At 43.5% G+C, this 15,213-nt stretch overlaps 1 protein-coding gene across 3 annotated transcripts in view; it reads left to right on the forward strand.

The window, feature by feature from the left end:
• Positions 1-3,690: 3,690 nt before the first annotated feature.
• The window catches only part of Lats2 (large tumor suppressor kinase 2), a 73,726-nt gene continuing 62,203 nt past the window's right edge, over positions 3,691-15,213 (forward strand). Inside the window, exon 1 of one of the 3 annotated variants that reach the window (XM_071611340.1) lies at positions 3,691-3,936. The gene's annotated coding sequence lies outside the window, so the exon portion shown is untranslated. Of the gene's footprint in view, positions 3,937-4,898; positions 5,374-15,213 lie in introns of those variants that run through there. The other 2 variants (XM_071611337.1, XM_071611338.1) reach the window with 2 other exon arrangements.

Consider the following 15,213-nt stretch of genomic DNA (forward strand, 5'->3'; position numbering starts at 1 on the left):
CATGTGCTACTGCACTCAGACTAAGACTAAAGATTAAACAAAATATTTTTTCAAGTCTCCAAAGGCATTAGGAGTTCTCTCTGGGAGCAAGTGTGTGTACATTCTTTCAAAAAACAGACAATAATGGCAGGATATGAAGAGTTATTACTTAATTAGTGGAAAATTTTTCTTGAAATGGATAGGGTGATGGTCATACAACATTGTGAATGTACTTAATACTACTGAACTGTGTGTTTAAAATGGTTAAATGGTAAATTTTGCAATACACATATTTTATCATAATAAAAAAGTTTAATAAAAGGGTTCAAGTTTATCATTGAAACAGAGTTCTTGACTAGTAACTCTCAGCTGAAGTTCTGGAAGTTTGAAAAACCAAAATCTTCAAATAACAATAGATTAGGAGATCACCCTGGCTGACCCACAGAAATGGGTAACATATTTTAAAAAAAAATTTTTTAGTTTTCAATGGAACTTTATTTTATTTATTTATATGTGGTGCTGAGAATCAAAACCCAGTGCTTCACACATGCTAGGCAAGTGCTCTACCACTGAGACACAACCCCAGCCCCAGAAATGGGTAATATTTTAAACTTTTACACACTTTAATCATAACATCTTGAGTTTACCTGGAGAAAGCCTAATAATTCAGTGGTTCTAAGCTCTGCAGTTAGATCTATCAAGATTCAAATCCCAGTACTTTGATCTTGGGTAATTTACTTGGGTTCTCTATGCTTTAGGGTGCTATTATATAAAAAGGGATTGATAATATGGTCATTTTGTGGATTAAATGAGAGAATGCACAACCTTAGAGCAATACCAGGTATAGAGAAGCATACATGCAGTATATACATATGATTAACATATATATATACAGGTATATCTGTTAATCAATTTTTACACTGTGGTTTTACTACTATAGTAAGCTTTGTGCTCAATTGGCATTTTGTTATCTTAGCTGCATACATTATGTGCCTGATGATTTAATTTGTTAAAATTTTTGTCATTAACTATCCTACTATAGATATATATCAGAAAGTATAAGATAAAAATTACCTAGAATCACCATATCCATAGACTACCACTTTTAATATTGGGCTGTATACTATGTTTTGAACTTTAAAAATTATGAGTAAACAAATTATGAAATGAGAACTATACAAATTCTATCAGAATGCAAACTCCATTAGGGATAAATCTAACCATTTGCATACCATGATAACCCTAGTGCCTGGTTTAGTACATGGCTCATAGTAAATACTTAAAAGACAAGCAATAACAACTAAAAAGACAGTAGGAATGAATGACTTTTGTCAATAAATATGTATCCACAAAATCACTAATCATAACATTCTCCCATATGAGTATGTCATAGTTTTCTCCAACCAAGCCCAATCTTGGAAACTTGTTTGTTTTCAATTTGCCCTATTTACTCTTTTTAAAAAATTTATCTCTTCTATGAATTTTTTAAAAAGTTTTTTAGTTATCAATGAATCTTTATTTTATTTGTTTATATGTGGTGCTGAGAATCGAACCCACTGCCTCAAGGCAAGCACTCTACCATTGAGCTACAACCCCAGCCCCTCTATTCTTAAAGATGAAAACATTTTTAAATGTTTTTGAAATAGGCACAAAGAATAAGTAGCATACATTATGGAACTCTATCACCCAGAATCAACAACTTTTAAAATTTTGACAGTTTGATTCTGTTTTTCAAAAAAAACAAGCATTGTAGATATAGTAGAAGTCCTAATTTTTTTCTCTTGTCCAATTTCCTCCTTCCTTCTATACAGGCAACAGCTGTCATGTTTGGTGTGTACTTAGTAGTCTGTGTCTATACTTATATACAAAGTATGTGATTGGTACAGGTTCTGTGGATTTTGCTTATTTATAAATATGGTATAATATATATATATATATTTCTACAACTTGCTTTTTTGGGGGAGGGACCGGGGATTGAACTCAGGGGCACTCGACCACTGAGCCACATCTCCAGCCCTATTTTGTATTTTATTTAGAGACAGGGTCTCACTGAATTGCTTAGGGCCTAAGTTGCTGAGGCTGGTTTTGAACTCACTATCCTCCTGCCTCAGCCTCCCAAACCACTGGGATTACAAGCATTGCCCAGCAACTTTCTTTTCCTTAAAAAAAAAAAAAAAGACTCACATTGGTTTTAATTTCTGTCTACAATCATTTATCCTCTGGCAAATATAGTTAGTCCCTTTTATTTCATAATATTCTTCCTTTGACTAAAGCCCCCCCCCCCCCCCCCCCACCCGCTGCAAGTAAGTTTATGCCTTTGAAGACAGCACAGGGAAGGACCTAAAAACACACATGTAAATCTTCTGGCAGTCAGGCATGTGGCTTGAGGCTAGGTTGGAGAAAGTAAGGTGAGTGTAAGAGTGAAAAGATACACAGGTTAATGCAAGTGGGGCTCAGATTTTATAGAATATTGGAGACTTATTCTGCTCCCAATACTGTCCAAAATATCTGGATAACAAACAGGATAAGATTGAAAAACGAAACTGCATTCGAAGCTGCTTAACAATGTTTAATTATTGCAAAAAACAAAACACAACAAAACAACACACACACACACACACAAAAAAAAAAACAACAACAACAACAACAAAAACCACCAAAAAACAAAAAACAGAAATCAGGAGAGACATCTGAGAAGGTTCCTTGGAAGAGCTAAGAATTTAAAGGATGAAGGAGGGGAAGCAAGTGGAACAGGGACTGAAGGCTGGTGAGGTGATTAAAATAGTCCTGAGATGGCAAGGGGTGCAGCTCAGTGCTTAAAAAGTCTATGATTACACATGTGCAGCCCTGGATTCAATCCCAGCATCAAAAAGCAAAAAAAAAAAGCTGAGACTAAATGATCTTCAGTATTGTTTCTTCTGAAATTAAAACTTAAAATGTCACAAGTTAATTAATTAAAGAGGAAATTAGATTGAGGAAAAACTGCATTAGTCCTCACTGTCAATGTCACAGGCTATAGGTGGTAGGAAGTATGATGTTAAAAGGAGAGCCAAAAGTAGATTTAAAAATTTGGCATCCCTTCTATTATTTCTACTCTGCATCTTTGCACAATGCCTGCTTATGTCCTTGAGCCAAATCCTCAAATACAAATATAATGGAGTGGCTGAAGTACAAAAACCACCGTCTCACTTGTTGATACATACATTACTGTTTTGTTCTTTACAAGCAAAACATGTTTCATAAAATGTATATGGGGGAGATAGTTGATTAAATCATACCTGGTTAACTTTTATATATGTTAGATAGCTTTTTTTATTACTTGAGTCATGTTCCCAATAGCTGTTCCTACTTTCAGTGACTGGCACCTCGTTGGCAACTTGCAGCTTCCTCGGGCCCGCTAACTTACTTTTTTCACCAAGAATGGTATGAGATGTGGCTTTAACGACAGTTACCAACTTTGAATACAAGTAGTGGAGGGGTCAATACAAGTACAGTGGAAGGAGAATGACAAGAGCGCCTCAGGGTCCGCGGGGCCCGCCCGGCTCCCGCAGGCCAGCTGAGAGGCCGCGGGCAGGTGGCGTCGGTGGCTGAGGCCCGCAGCGGCTGCTGGGCCGGGCTGGACGGGGCGGAGCGGCCGGCTGCTGAGGAGCAAGGGCCGCAGGCGCCCCGCCCGGGCTGGTATGCGGCCGAGAGTGACGCGGGAGGCGGGGTCACGTGACGCCCGTGGAATGCCAACAATGTAGCGAATGTCCCACTTGGGTCTGCGCGTTGGAACCGCGGCGTGAGTGCCCCGGGAAGATGGAGCAGCCGCCGCCCGCGCCACCGCCGCCGCCTGGGGCTCCCCCGTCCCTGCGGAGCCAACAGCAGCTCCAGCCACCGGCGCCTGGTCTCCCGGCGCTCGAGGCCCAGGAGCCGCGGGCCAGGACGCCCCCGAGGCTGTAGACCGCGCCCCAAGAGGTGAGGGGGCCGGGGCCGGGACCGGGAGGCGTGGGGCAGCGGGCGGCGGGCGGCGGCCGGGCGGACGAAACTTTCCGGGGACCGGCAGGCTCTAGGCGCCCACCCTCGTGCCGCTGCAGACCACGGCTCAGGGAAGGACGTCCCTGCTCGGCGGGGAGGCTGGGTGCAGGAGCAGGGAGCGGGCGGCCAAGGAAGTTTGTCCAGACGGGAGCTGCGCCCTGCCCCCACGGCCCCGGCTCGGCCCGGCCCAGGGGCCGCCTCCGCCCTGCCGCGGGTTGTCGCGGGCAGTGGGGATCCTGCCGGGCTAGTTCCTAGGAGCCGGAGAAGTTGGGACAGAACGCCGGGCCTGCGGAGAGCGCGTCGGGCGGGGGCCGGCGGGGCTGCACCGCTTTGTTGTGCAGCGGCTGGGCTCCAGGCTCCTGGCTGGGCAGGGGCGGCCGCGGGCCGGGGGCGGCGTCTGTGACGCTCTGGACCCGAGAGGCAGGCAGCGCAGGGCACGTCTCCACCTCCACCGTCCGGTGGGATGGCGGCTCGGCTTTTACCCAAATGCCCGGTCCGGCGCCCATGGCAGCACCAAGACCGCGCGTCTTGCTGCGCCTCGGTCCCACAGAGCTGAGGCGGTCCCCTCTGGCCGTGCCGCCGTATCGGGGGCCAACCAGTTCCGCACCCGGCCACCGCGGGCGCGCGCCTTCTCCCCTGGGTGCTCTCTCCCCGCCCAGTCCACTCCCCACTCGCCCACGGGCACGCTGTCGTCGGGATCCCTGCAAGCTGCGCCCGCTCCTGCCCTCTTCAGCTTCTCTGTGCCTCCATCGGGTGCCCTACTGGCCGCGCCGTCCACCTCGCGGGCCCATACGTCCCGCCGAGGCTGCGCCGCTGTTACCCGGACAAGCTGTGCTCCGGCTCCCCGGACCCGCACAGACCACGGGGCGAGCCGGCGGGGAGCCAGGCCCTGCCCGGCGTCCGCTCGCGCGACCCTAGCGAGTTTCCCGGGTCTTGGCGGGACTCGGCCAGAGCTTCAGGAGCGCTTGCTTTCGTGGCTGTGAGAGCGGGGCCGTTGCATAACACGCCTTTCCTGCGTCCTAGTTCAGCTGACTTTTCTGGGACTTGTCTTTCACTTCTGATGCAACCTCACCTGCAGTTAGTTTCTTTTGCCGGCCTCCGGACATGCGGGTCTTGACAGAATCCGCCTCTTGCCGGTCGCTTTTCCTGCAGCCTACCTAACTCAGGCACCCAGGAGGATCTTCTTGGAGATGAAGTCCGGCAGGGCGGCCGGCCTAGAGCAAATCTTTCGTTTGTGGAGCCCAAGGCTCCACTGCCAGGGATAGTAGTAGCACTCCAAAAAGGCCAGGGTCCTGGGTGACCTGGGCTGCGGGCAGCGTGTTCTGAGGTCCTCAGATGAAAGTACAAGCATCACTGTGATTTCTAGATTTTTTATTGGTGAGAAGTTTTCACATTTTCATCTTTCTCTATCATGGACTTTAGTGTCCTTAAGGTAATAATGTAGGCTTTAAAATTCTAGCCTTACTATTAGCTTGAGAGTATTACATTGGCAGGTAAAAAATTCAAATTCATAGCCCAACAGCTGTCTTCACAAACAATTCAGCAAATATGTACATTTTTAAAGGAAAGTTTGCCCGCATTTATTTAAAAAAACTTAAATTTACTGAAATTTAGGTGGAAGACGGCAAAAAATGTGTGTGATCCTACACAGGTGTTCTGCTTAAAATTTTACCCTAGCAGATTAGGGGCCTTTTGGTAATCATGGAAAAAGCAACGAGTGGCTGTTTATTATTAGGAAATTTGTATGAAAAGATCTTGTTCTATATTTTAGTTTAATACCAGCTTAAATTTGAATGATGCCCACCATTTTTGAGTGCTAAATCAAGAGACAGCTGCTTTTTGTTTTTTTCTTTAGCAACTGTTGTAATAAGGTAGTAACAAAAATATTCCAACGTAAGAATGCAGAGACTGTTCAGAAAGTCTGTTTAACTGTAATAAACAAGGCATTCTGTTATTCAGCCTCTCAAAAATTTTGTCTCATTAAGTAAGTGTAGAAAACACTGCCGAATGAATCTACCAGCATTCCTTTGAGCTTAATAAATTTCAAAATATCAAGCAATTTAAAATGGTATCTGAACAGAGGCCATCATGCAAAAAATATTAAGACAAATTACTAGAATCATTTGTAGAACTGGAAGTGATTTTTCTAGCTTCTCGATCTAGTTTGAAATAGTTTGATAAATGTAAATTGGAACTGTACATATTTTTTTCCTTAGCAAATCATCTAGTTGTTGGGAGGGATTTTCCTTTGGTGGGAGGGGAATGCTTTTACAATATGATGCCTTGTTATTTTAAATGCTATGTTGTAAATAGCCAGCCCTGGGCTCCTAAAACCCATAGGAGGATGGAATGGGGGCTGAAGCTGATCAATTCATTCTAAACACATAGGAAGGATTTGGAGTGGGGGGTGGTGTTCTGCTTTGTATTGAAAAAACCAGATCAATACAACTTTTGAAAAGCTGCTTTTGTATTCATTTCATGGTTTTAATAACCTGAAACTTGTAAGCAATATTCCTTACTGGCCTTTTAAAAATAGGGAACTTGAAGAAATGCAAAAAATAATCAATGCATTTTTGTCTTGACTGAAAATTTGTTCTAAAAGGGGTAAAAAATCCTGACCCACAGAACGAAAGAATCGGGCCTGAGACCCTGTCTTCTAAATAAAATATTATAAAGGATTGGGGATGTGGCTGAGTGGTTAAGTACCCCTTGGTTCAATCCCCAGTACAAAAAAAAAAAAAAAAAAAAGCCTATTGCCTAGTAATTTCTCTGGACAGACTACGCCTCCAAATTGCACAAGTTCTGGGCATTGATCCCATTGTATGCTAGGTCGGTGCCCCCCTCTATGAAGGGCTCCTGGAGTTTGAAGGCAGCCTCTCCTTTTTCCTGTACTTTTAAGGCCAATGTTATTTGATTTATTGTTTCAATTAGAAACTATCAATAAAACAAAATAATGTTGTAAATAAAAATAATTGATAGTGATGCTAAAATTAGGGTAGAAGTTTGGCATTGCTTAATGTTTGCCCTTCACTGCAAAGACTTTATGTTGGTTATGGTCTAGACCGTGTCAACTTAATTGTGACAAGTGGTTTCTTTTAAGTTAAATAGTTTTTGTTGTTGTGCCAGTATTTGACATTAATAGGATTTTTTTTTTCTGGTGGATGAATGGAAAATCTTGTATTTCAAAGCGTTGATTTGTGTTTGTTGTTCACACTGATTGTTACGATATTGTGGCAGATCCTATAGGACCTAAATCAGGATGGTAAGGTCTTAAAATAGTTGAGTGTAAGTTGGATTTTGAATGGAGCAGGTCTCAGTTTGGAATAGCAAGCTTTGTTGCCCCCAGGCGTTATCTTGAGTGGGAATGCTAAGGGCCAGAACTTTCCATTACTAATTAACTCCATCTTACCTCCTAAGTCTCACTCCTGTTTTTTTCATTAAATATCCCTAGACAGCACTTGCCCCCACCCCAACAATTGTCTGCCTGTTCATTTTTCTTTTGTATGTTTGAGCCTTTTTACAGGAAGTTCCAGACTCCAAGAATAGCTTCACACTTCCTCCATCAAATCATAGCCCTTCAGCCTTTCCAATTTTGGTGCAACATCCTTTCTCTAGAAGGCTTTCTCCAAATAATCTCAACACCTTCCTGAACAGGGCTCCTCCAGAGAAGGAACAGTGCTCTTCCATAACCATGTGTGAAGGGGTTCTTGGGCAGTCACAGTATTTATATCTATGTCCATGGCAGCAATTTTCAAACTAGGGAGTTGGAGCATTTCTGAAACTTGGAGGGGTGGAGCAGAGAGGGCAGGGCTTTCTCAAAGATAGAGAACCTGCTGGGATAGCCTTGACTCTAAGGAGACCCATCCTGTTCACTTACTTGCTTGCTGTTAAGAATGCTGCAAAGAACTAATAATAAATTTATCTTCAACCTGGTCACTCACTTGAGATATCTTGAGTACAAAGGTCTCCAGCTCCATTTATTTAAAATGCCATTGATTCTTGCATAATTTGTATCATACAAATACCATATACAAAGGTGTCTAACAGAGAATATGGTGATCCCCCTCCCCCCCAAGACTGTAAGCTTATTTAGAGGCAAATCCCTGTTTTCCCTGTGAAAGCTCATAATGTCCTCCAACACTGCTAACCTCCCCCTTCCCCCAGGCTTTGTGATGACACTATTTATGGGAGAGTGGGAATTCTAGAGGGTTCTCCTAAATCCCCAGAGGAATGCAGTCACTGCTTTCCTCAAAGACCCTCATTATTGGGGGTAGCCCTTAGCCTGTGGCTTCCTGGCCTGGACCAAGCTAGAGTGGGACATCCGCATGGTGGTTCATGATTCTGACATTTAGCATCTGGCTTGAGGCCTGGCCCATCTGCCTGATTTAGTTTCAGCTTTGCTAGTTAATTATAGTAGGGATATGATTTAAATAATAACTTGAATTTTAGGTCCAAGAAATACTTTAAAAAAAAATGCTGATGTGTCTCATTAGCATGGGTCCCCCAGGACATGGGTTAGATTGGTTCCCTGGTTGGTGCTTGATGTGTGTTTGGCTCATGAGGATTTGAAGCACTAAGAGAATTAGAATAAAAATTCTTGAACATCTGATAGCATTTTTCAGGATTGGATTGAGGATTGGAAATGGGTTTGGTAGGACCAAATTAAAGGGATGCTTAAAATATTGCTCTCACATTGGTTACATAAGCCACCTATGCTCAGCTAGTCAGCTCCAGATTTGACAATGAGGTGTTTTTGTTTTATAAGTTTTTACAGCTTTAAAATACCAAAATCTTTTAGTTTCTTTTAAATCATTTTTAAATCAATTGATGATGCTAAAGAAATTTCAAAAATTAGACTTACTTTGGTTAATATCCCCATTTTTGAAAGTCCACATTCCTGAGAGTCATATTTATAAAATTCTTGATGAAAGAAAATTTCCAGTAGGTCAAATCTTAGTAAAATGGTAAAGGAGTATGTTACAGTCCTCATCTCCAGCCAGCAGTCTTAATTTGACTGATGAGTATTTTCGTGAAAAGTTCTTTTAGAAGTTCATAATTTGGCTAGGAAATCAGATGCCATCAAGCTAAAGTTTAAAACACAAGTTCTCAAGCTGAGAAAGTACTTTCACCATTTATGAAACTGAAAGGAAGTTTTATCCTTTCTAGATTATTTTGGTAAGAACAGTTTATCATAGCCTTTTTAAATACTCTCTTAAGAAAACAGGAACAAATCCTGGGGTGTTCCTAGAACTGGTCTTGGGGTTCCCAGAAGGCCGTGGTAGGAGTTGGAAAGAAAATCAGAACAGGGAATGGTGTCCTCCTCCTCCCAGCACAGTGAAGAAAACCAGGTGGTAGGTTTATGGGGTGTCATTGACTAATCCTCTCAACCTTTCTGTATGTTTGAAATTTTTCATAAGAATGTTGGGGGAAGGGAGGAAAGAAAGAAAAACCACGAGTCCTGACCCCACTGCTGTATAAAGGCATAGCACCTGGTATTTCTTAGCTCATGCATAAATACAGACACCAACACAGGGCTCTCCTGCCTTGGGTTTTATGATCAGAATGTTTGCAGGCACGTGGGTACTCCAGGAGCATGGCTCTGGTAGAGGGTAACAGTAGAGTTGGGGTGCAATGTATATAGCACCCCAGAGTTTAGATGTCACTTTGGGTAGGGACTTTGCCAGTCTTTTTATTTGTGAAGCTGTGTAGAAAGGGAACCATTACTCAAACATGAGTTAGCTAAACATGAATAGTTAGGTAACTTCTTTTTTCCATTTTTACTTAAATGGAGCTGTACATTCTTTAATCATTTATTAATCATTCATAGGTATGCAATTTAGTCTAGTGGCATTAAACATTCATGTCATTGCTGTAGATATTACCTCTGTCTATCCCTAAAACTTTTTCATCAACCCATTAATCCTTATTCCCCTCTCTCCTGGTAACTGCTATTCTCCTGTCTCTGAATCAGCTTACTCTTGGTAATGCACATTAAGTAGTCTCATACAATACTTGTCATTGTGGCTGTTTCTCCACTTAGCACCAGGCCCTTGAAGTCCATCCATGTTGTAACGGATGAAAGAGCTTCTTTTTGATGGCTAGATAATATGCCATGGGCATGTGACTTTTTATAACAGTTCTGTATGTCCTTTTCTCCTGCTCATTTCATTTAGACCAGATAAACCTCAGAGAAAGAGCTCCTCTATTGAAGCATGGCACTGTGTTTCACACTCTCCTGTAGCACCTCCTTGGACTGCAGGGTGGCAGGCTGCAGCCCCAGTATGGTCATGTGTCTGCCATTCAGCAGATGCATCGCAGGCCTGTGCCTCTACGCCAGGCAGCAGATGGGGCAACCAAACAGAATGCTCCTGCTCTCTCCATCTTACAGCTCAAGTCAGTCAAGAGGAATTGTGACCATCAGCCTTATTTGCAGTGACTGTGTTGTTTTAGAAAGGACTGAGTGAACAGCAGATCTCTTAGGACAGGTGTTCAAGAGTGTTCTACGGCAGGAGTTTTAAGCTGAGAATCTAGGAGTAGGAGTGAATCAGGCTAATAATGGTGGTGGGGTTATTTATGCCTAGCAGAGAGAAGGGTCCTGCTGAGTTCCTGAGGTAAGGAAGGACCTGGTCCTTTGAACTGGCACAGCACAGTTACAGAATCACACCAGACCTGGTGATGGGCTACTGTCAGTTCCTTAGGTTCAGATACTGCTCAGACCTGAGCAACTTGGCACCTGATTGCACATATATGTTTTAGTCAGCCTAACAACTGGAGCCCAATCCTCTTCTCTGTGCTTTTCTCTCTTTAAAGTACAAAGGTATCAACTTTAACTTTCTCAGCACTATTCTCAAATACTGATTTAAAGAGGAGTCACTTGGGGTGAGCATGAAATTCCTGTTTCTGCATTCAGTTTGGTACCTTTTCCATTAAGCCAATCTTAATTTTGCCCTGGCCTTATCTCCTGACCTTCTCTCTAGCCTTTTTGCCTAACCCAATCTGAATTTTTAATTTAATTAGCATGTTAACTTTGCATTACTGTAACCAAATATTTGAGGATAATTGGCTTAAAGGAGAACAGTTTTATTTCAGCTCAATGTTTTGGAGGTCTTACTTGATGATTGGTTAGCTCCATTGCTTTTGGGCCTATGGCAAGGTAGCATATCATGGCAAGAGTGCTTTGCAGAAGGAGCTATTCATCTTATGGTATCCAGGAAGCAAAGAGAAAGAGGAAGAGTCTGAGATCCTACTGTCCCCTTCAATGATACACCCCCAGTGACCTAAGACCTCCCACTGGAACCCACCTCTTCAATGATCCTCCATCTCCCAGTAGCACCAAGCTCAGTACCAAACCTTTAACACATGGCCTTCATAGGACATTCTAGATCCAAACTGTAGCAATTAGTAATGCTTATAATTGGCCATCTATCATGCATTACAGATCAAGAGTGAGTTCATAGGCAGCACCATGGGTGAACCTCAGGTCAGACAAAGCGAGGTTTTAGACCAAGCAGGAAGCTAAAACTTAGGAGAACAGGCGGCACATCTAGGCCATCTAGAGCCCAGTGCATGAGCTGGGGACCGGCCCAGGCCTCCTACCTTTAACTGCTGCTATTTGGTATTAAACACCCATCCTCTTAACAAGCCTCCCCAACCCTGTCCTCATCTTTGGAGATGGCCCCTTCTCCACAGCAGAAACTGCTCTCCTGGTGTTCCCCACTGTCCACATGGCTCAGAGAAGGGCACCACCATTGACTGTTTTCCAAACCTGAAACCCCTTCTCCACCTTTCAAATCAGTCCTGTCCGTGATCATCACCAACTCCGAAGGGTTCTGCCCCTTGTTCTTAAATGCAATCACTACTGTCTATCTTCCAGTCAGTCTGTTACAGGTATCTATAATTTCTTTAGGCAAACTGGTTGTCACACATATTTTACTGTATTTTAGTAACTGATTTTCTTATCTACCTCCCCATCTTCAAACACCTTGAAATCAGAGGTTGGTCATTCTTTTCCCCATGCCCAGGACCTTCTAAGAGGGCCATCTTGTATGAGTACAGTTTGTGCATTGCTCAAGGGCCCTATTTGCATCTATTTGTCGGAATATTCGGTTTATGTGGAGAGCTTCCCGGGCAAGAGTTGTTTGTGTTGTACAGTAATAGAGTAACATGCAGGTTTATGTGAGAAAGGGGTGCCTTCTTCTCATCTCACAAATGTGCCAAACCAGCCACCATGCGCTCTGCCAGTAACTATACAGAAAATTTTTGACACGGTGGGGAAGCAAAGTCTTGGAAGAGACAGTCAATTCTCAATACCTCACAGCTCAGGGCCTCACACCATGGCAGCCTTAAAGGTGTCAGGCACCATGTGTAACAGCCCCAGAATGGAAACAGCCTCCGTGTCCACCAGGAGCAGAATGTACCAATAGGTGATGGTAGATTCCTACCTGGAATAGTACTCAGCGATGAAGTTTGACAGCTGCTGCTATACTTTATGGGTACGAGTAAGCAAACAAAATGTATGAAATGAAATTTAATTCCGTGGATATAAAGTACAAAACTAGTCAAAGGAATCCTTGGTGTTAGAAGTCACTAAGGTGTTTTCCCTTAAGGTGTGGGTCTGGGAGGGGCTGTGAGCTTTTGCAGTTACAGCAATGAATGATAAACCTCTTGCCGCAGTTGCTGTTTTATTTCATAAGAGTGTGATCTCTTAGTGGATCTATGTCCTTATGATTTATGTATTTTAAAACATATGTGTTAAACTTAAGTAAAATATTGTCCCCACTTTTACCTCTCCCTGCCCAAACCTCTCTGCTCCTCTCAGCTTTCAACAGCTTCCCTTTTTTAGAGCAAATTCCAGAGAGAGCTTAGGAACCTCAGAATCCACAAGGCCTCCTTCAGCTGCTCCTGAGTCCCCTCCCTCTGCTGATATGACTGAGCAGAGGACATTCCTCCTCCTGGCTTTTAATGTGGAACTTCCTCATTGCTCTTTTTCTTCATTGTGAACTGTCTCTTGTGGCTCTTGCTGTTTCGTAGCTGAATGACAAGCAGCTTGCTCTTCTCTGCAATCTGCTGGTATCACTTGGGAGTAAAATGTCACTCCCATAAGGAACACCTGCTGATGGCTCCATCTTATCAGCGAGCAGACAGGCCACTGACTACGTAAATGTCCTGGATGCTCATGGCTCCCCATCTATGCCTCTCTGGCCATGGTGTGATGAGATCCTGGAGCCCCCACTCCCTCCCTGGGGTTGCTGCTCCACATCCTAGCATCTGTCCTCTGCCTGGAGTCCACCATCCAGTCAGGTTCTAGACTCAACTCTTTGAAGGACAGTTCTGGCCAGGTCCCTCCAAAGCTTAACCACAGACAGTGGCTCCCTAGCTTCTGCTCTGAGTCCCCATCTTGACATGCCATGAAGACCTTCCAGACCGAGCCCCTGCATCTCCCTGTGGTTTCAGCCTAGGAGAGCCCCTTCCTCACGGAGCTGAGTGTGGGCAGGAGCCTGTAGGCATCACAGTCCTCTCTGTGTCTGCCTTACCCTCCAGCTGGAGTTCCATTCTTCTCAGTGCTTAGATTCAATTATCTCTATTTTACAGCTTCTTCTGACTTTCTCCTTCACTCTTCCTTCCTTTATATGCTTTCCCCCTTCATTTTGGGCATCTTTTTTAAAACTTCATTTATTTACCTGCCTCACCTTCACCTCTCAACTGTAAAATTTGCAGAAAATGAGATTGTTTACTTATTTTGTTGGTGCCTGGCACTTAGTAGGCATTTAATACACATTTGCAAGGTAGGTGGGGATGGGGGTGGGATAGAGGAGTGGGTGGTGGGGGAATTAAGACATTTTGACAAGGAGGACACCCTTCCTGCGTATGTCAGGCTCCTCCTTTGCACTAGTGTTGTCATGAAGGGAGCTTGGCTTCCTGACGAAAGATTGGAAACCAAGTGATTAGTGTGAATTCCTGCTGGAAAAGAAAGAACTCTTCTGTGTATTCCCAGGCATCCGAGTCACTGCTAGGATCCTCCCTATGTGCTTGGCAGGCTCTTGAGAATCCCTCCGTTTTTGTTGGAATGTGAGCTTATGGTTTTGGAAAGTTAGGTCTTTCTAAACAGATGCTCAGACCACGAAGTCACTGGAAATGAACGTGGTTGCAATATGCCCCATTTTACACCAATTAAGCAGAGCTCTGGGCTTCTAGGCCACAGCCAACCCCAGGCCCAGGGGAACCTCAGCTATCCCTGAGTCTAATAGCTCACTATCTGCATAGCCTTACACAGTCATCTCAATGACTTCAAAATACTTAGAAGTTGTGTGTTAAAAAAAGGACTTTAGGGTCTAGGGTTGTGGCTTAGTGGTAGAGTGCTTGTTTGTGGCATGTGTGGCTAGGTTCGATTCTCAGCATCGCATATAAATAAATAAATAAAGGTTCATTGACAACTAAAAAAAATTAGAATTTCATGTTGTGAAAGAGTCTGGTTCTTACCTAAATAGAGTCTTCTCTCAGTTACATTGAAAGTGAACAGTAAAACTTTTAAGACCACTGTCCCCATCAAAAAAGCAATAGTAATTTTAATGTCATTTCTTAGTGTTTTGTATTGTAGATGGTTATGTAATAGATCCATGTAAATCATTTCATATGAAATCCCTTAGACAGTGCCTGGCATATGGTAAGTACTGGATAAACATTAGCTACACATATTAACTTTTTCCCACATGAAATTGTCTGTGAAGCAGAGTCCCATTTTACAGTTATAAAGTTCCTAACTGAAACTAAAAGTTCAGAGCCCCTTCCCTCTCCTCTCTTAAAAGACACTCTTTTTTGGATCAGTTTTTCTTTGTTCATTAAAACTCAAAAGTGATTTTCCCCAAAGTTTGCTCACTTAGTTCTGTGAAGTAAGGGGATTGGTGAGGTGAGAGCAAGACGAAGATGAAGAAGGGGAATAGGCCGCTAGGCTTCTGCATTATCTTAGGGGCATATGCCATACCATAGCCATTCCTGCTAGTTAGGACAGCTGGTTATGAAGTAATTGCACAGTTAAGTATTTGTTTCAGGGCTAGAGACTCCTAGGGTTATGTTCCAGTAAGCCCATCATAAGTTGGAAGTACTCTAAGTAGAAAATGCATTTGATCCACCTCATCTCCTGCACATCCTAGCCAGCACACCATAGAACATCAATGGTTTCCCCTCAAGACAGCAGGCTGACTGGGAATAATAGGATCA

This window comes from Marmota flaviventris, chromosome 4 (genome assembly GCF_047511675.1).
Source record: "Marmota flaviventris isolate mMarFla1 chromosome 4, mMarFla1.hap1, whole genome shotgun sequence".
Classification (NCBI taxonomy): Eukaryota; Metazoa; Chordata; class Mammalia; order Rodentia; family Sciuridae; genus Marmota; species Marmota flaviventris.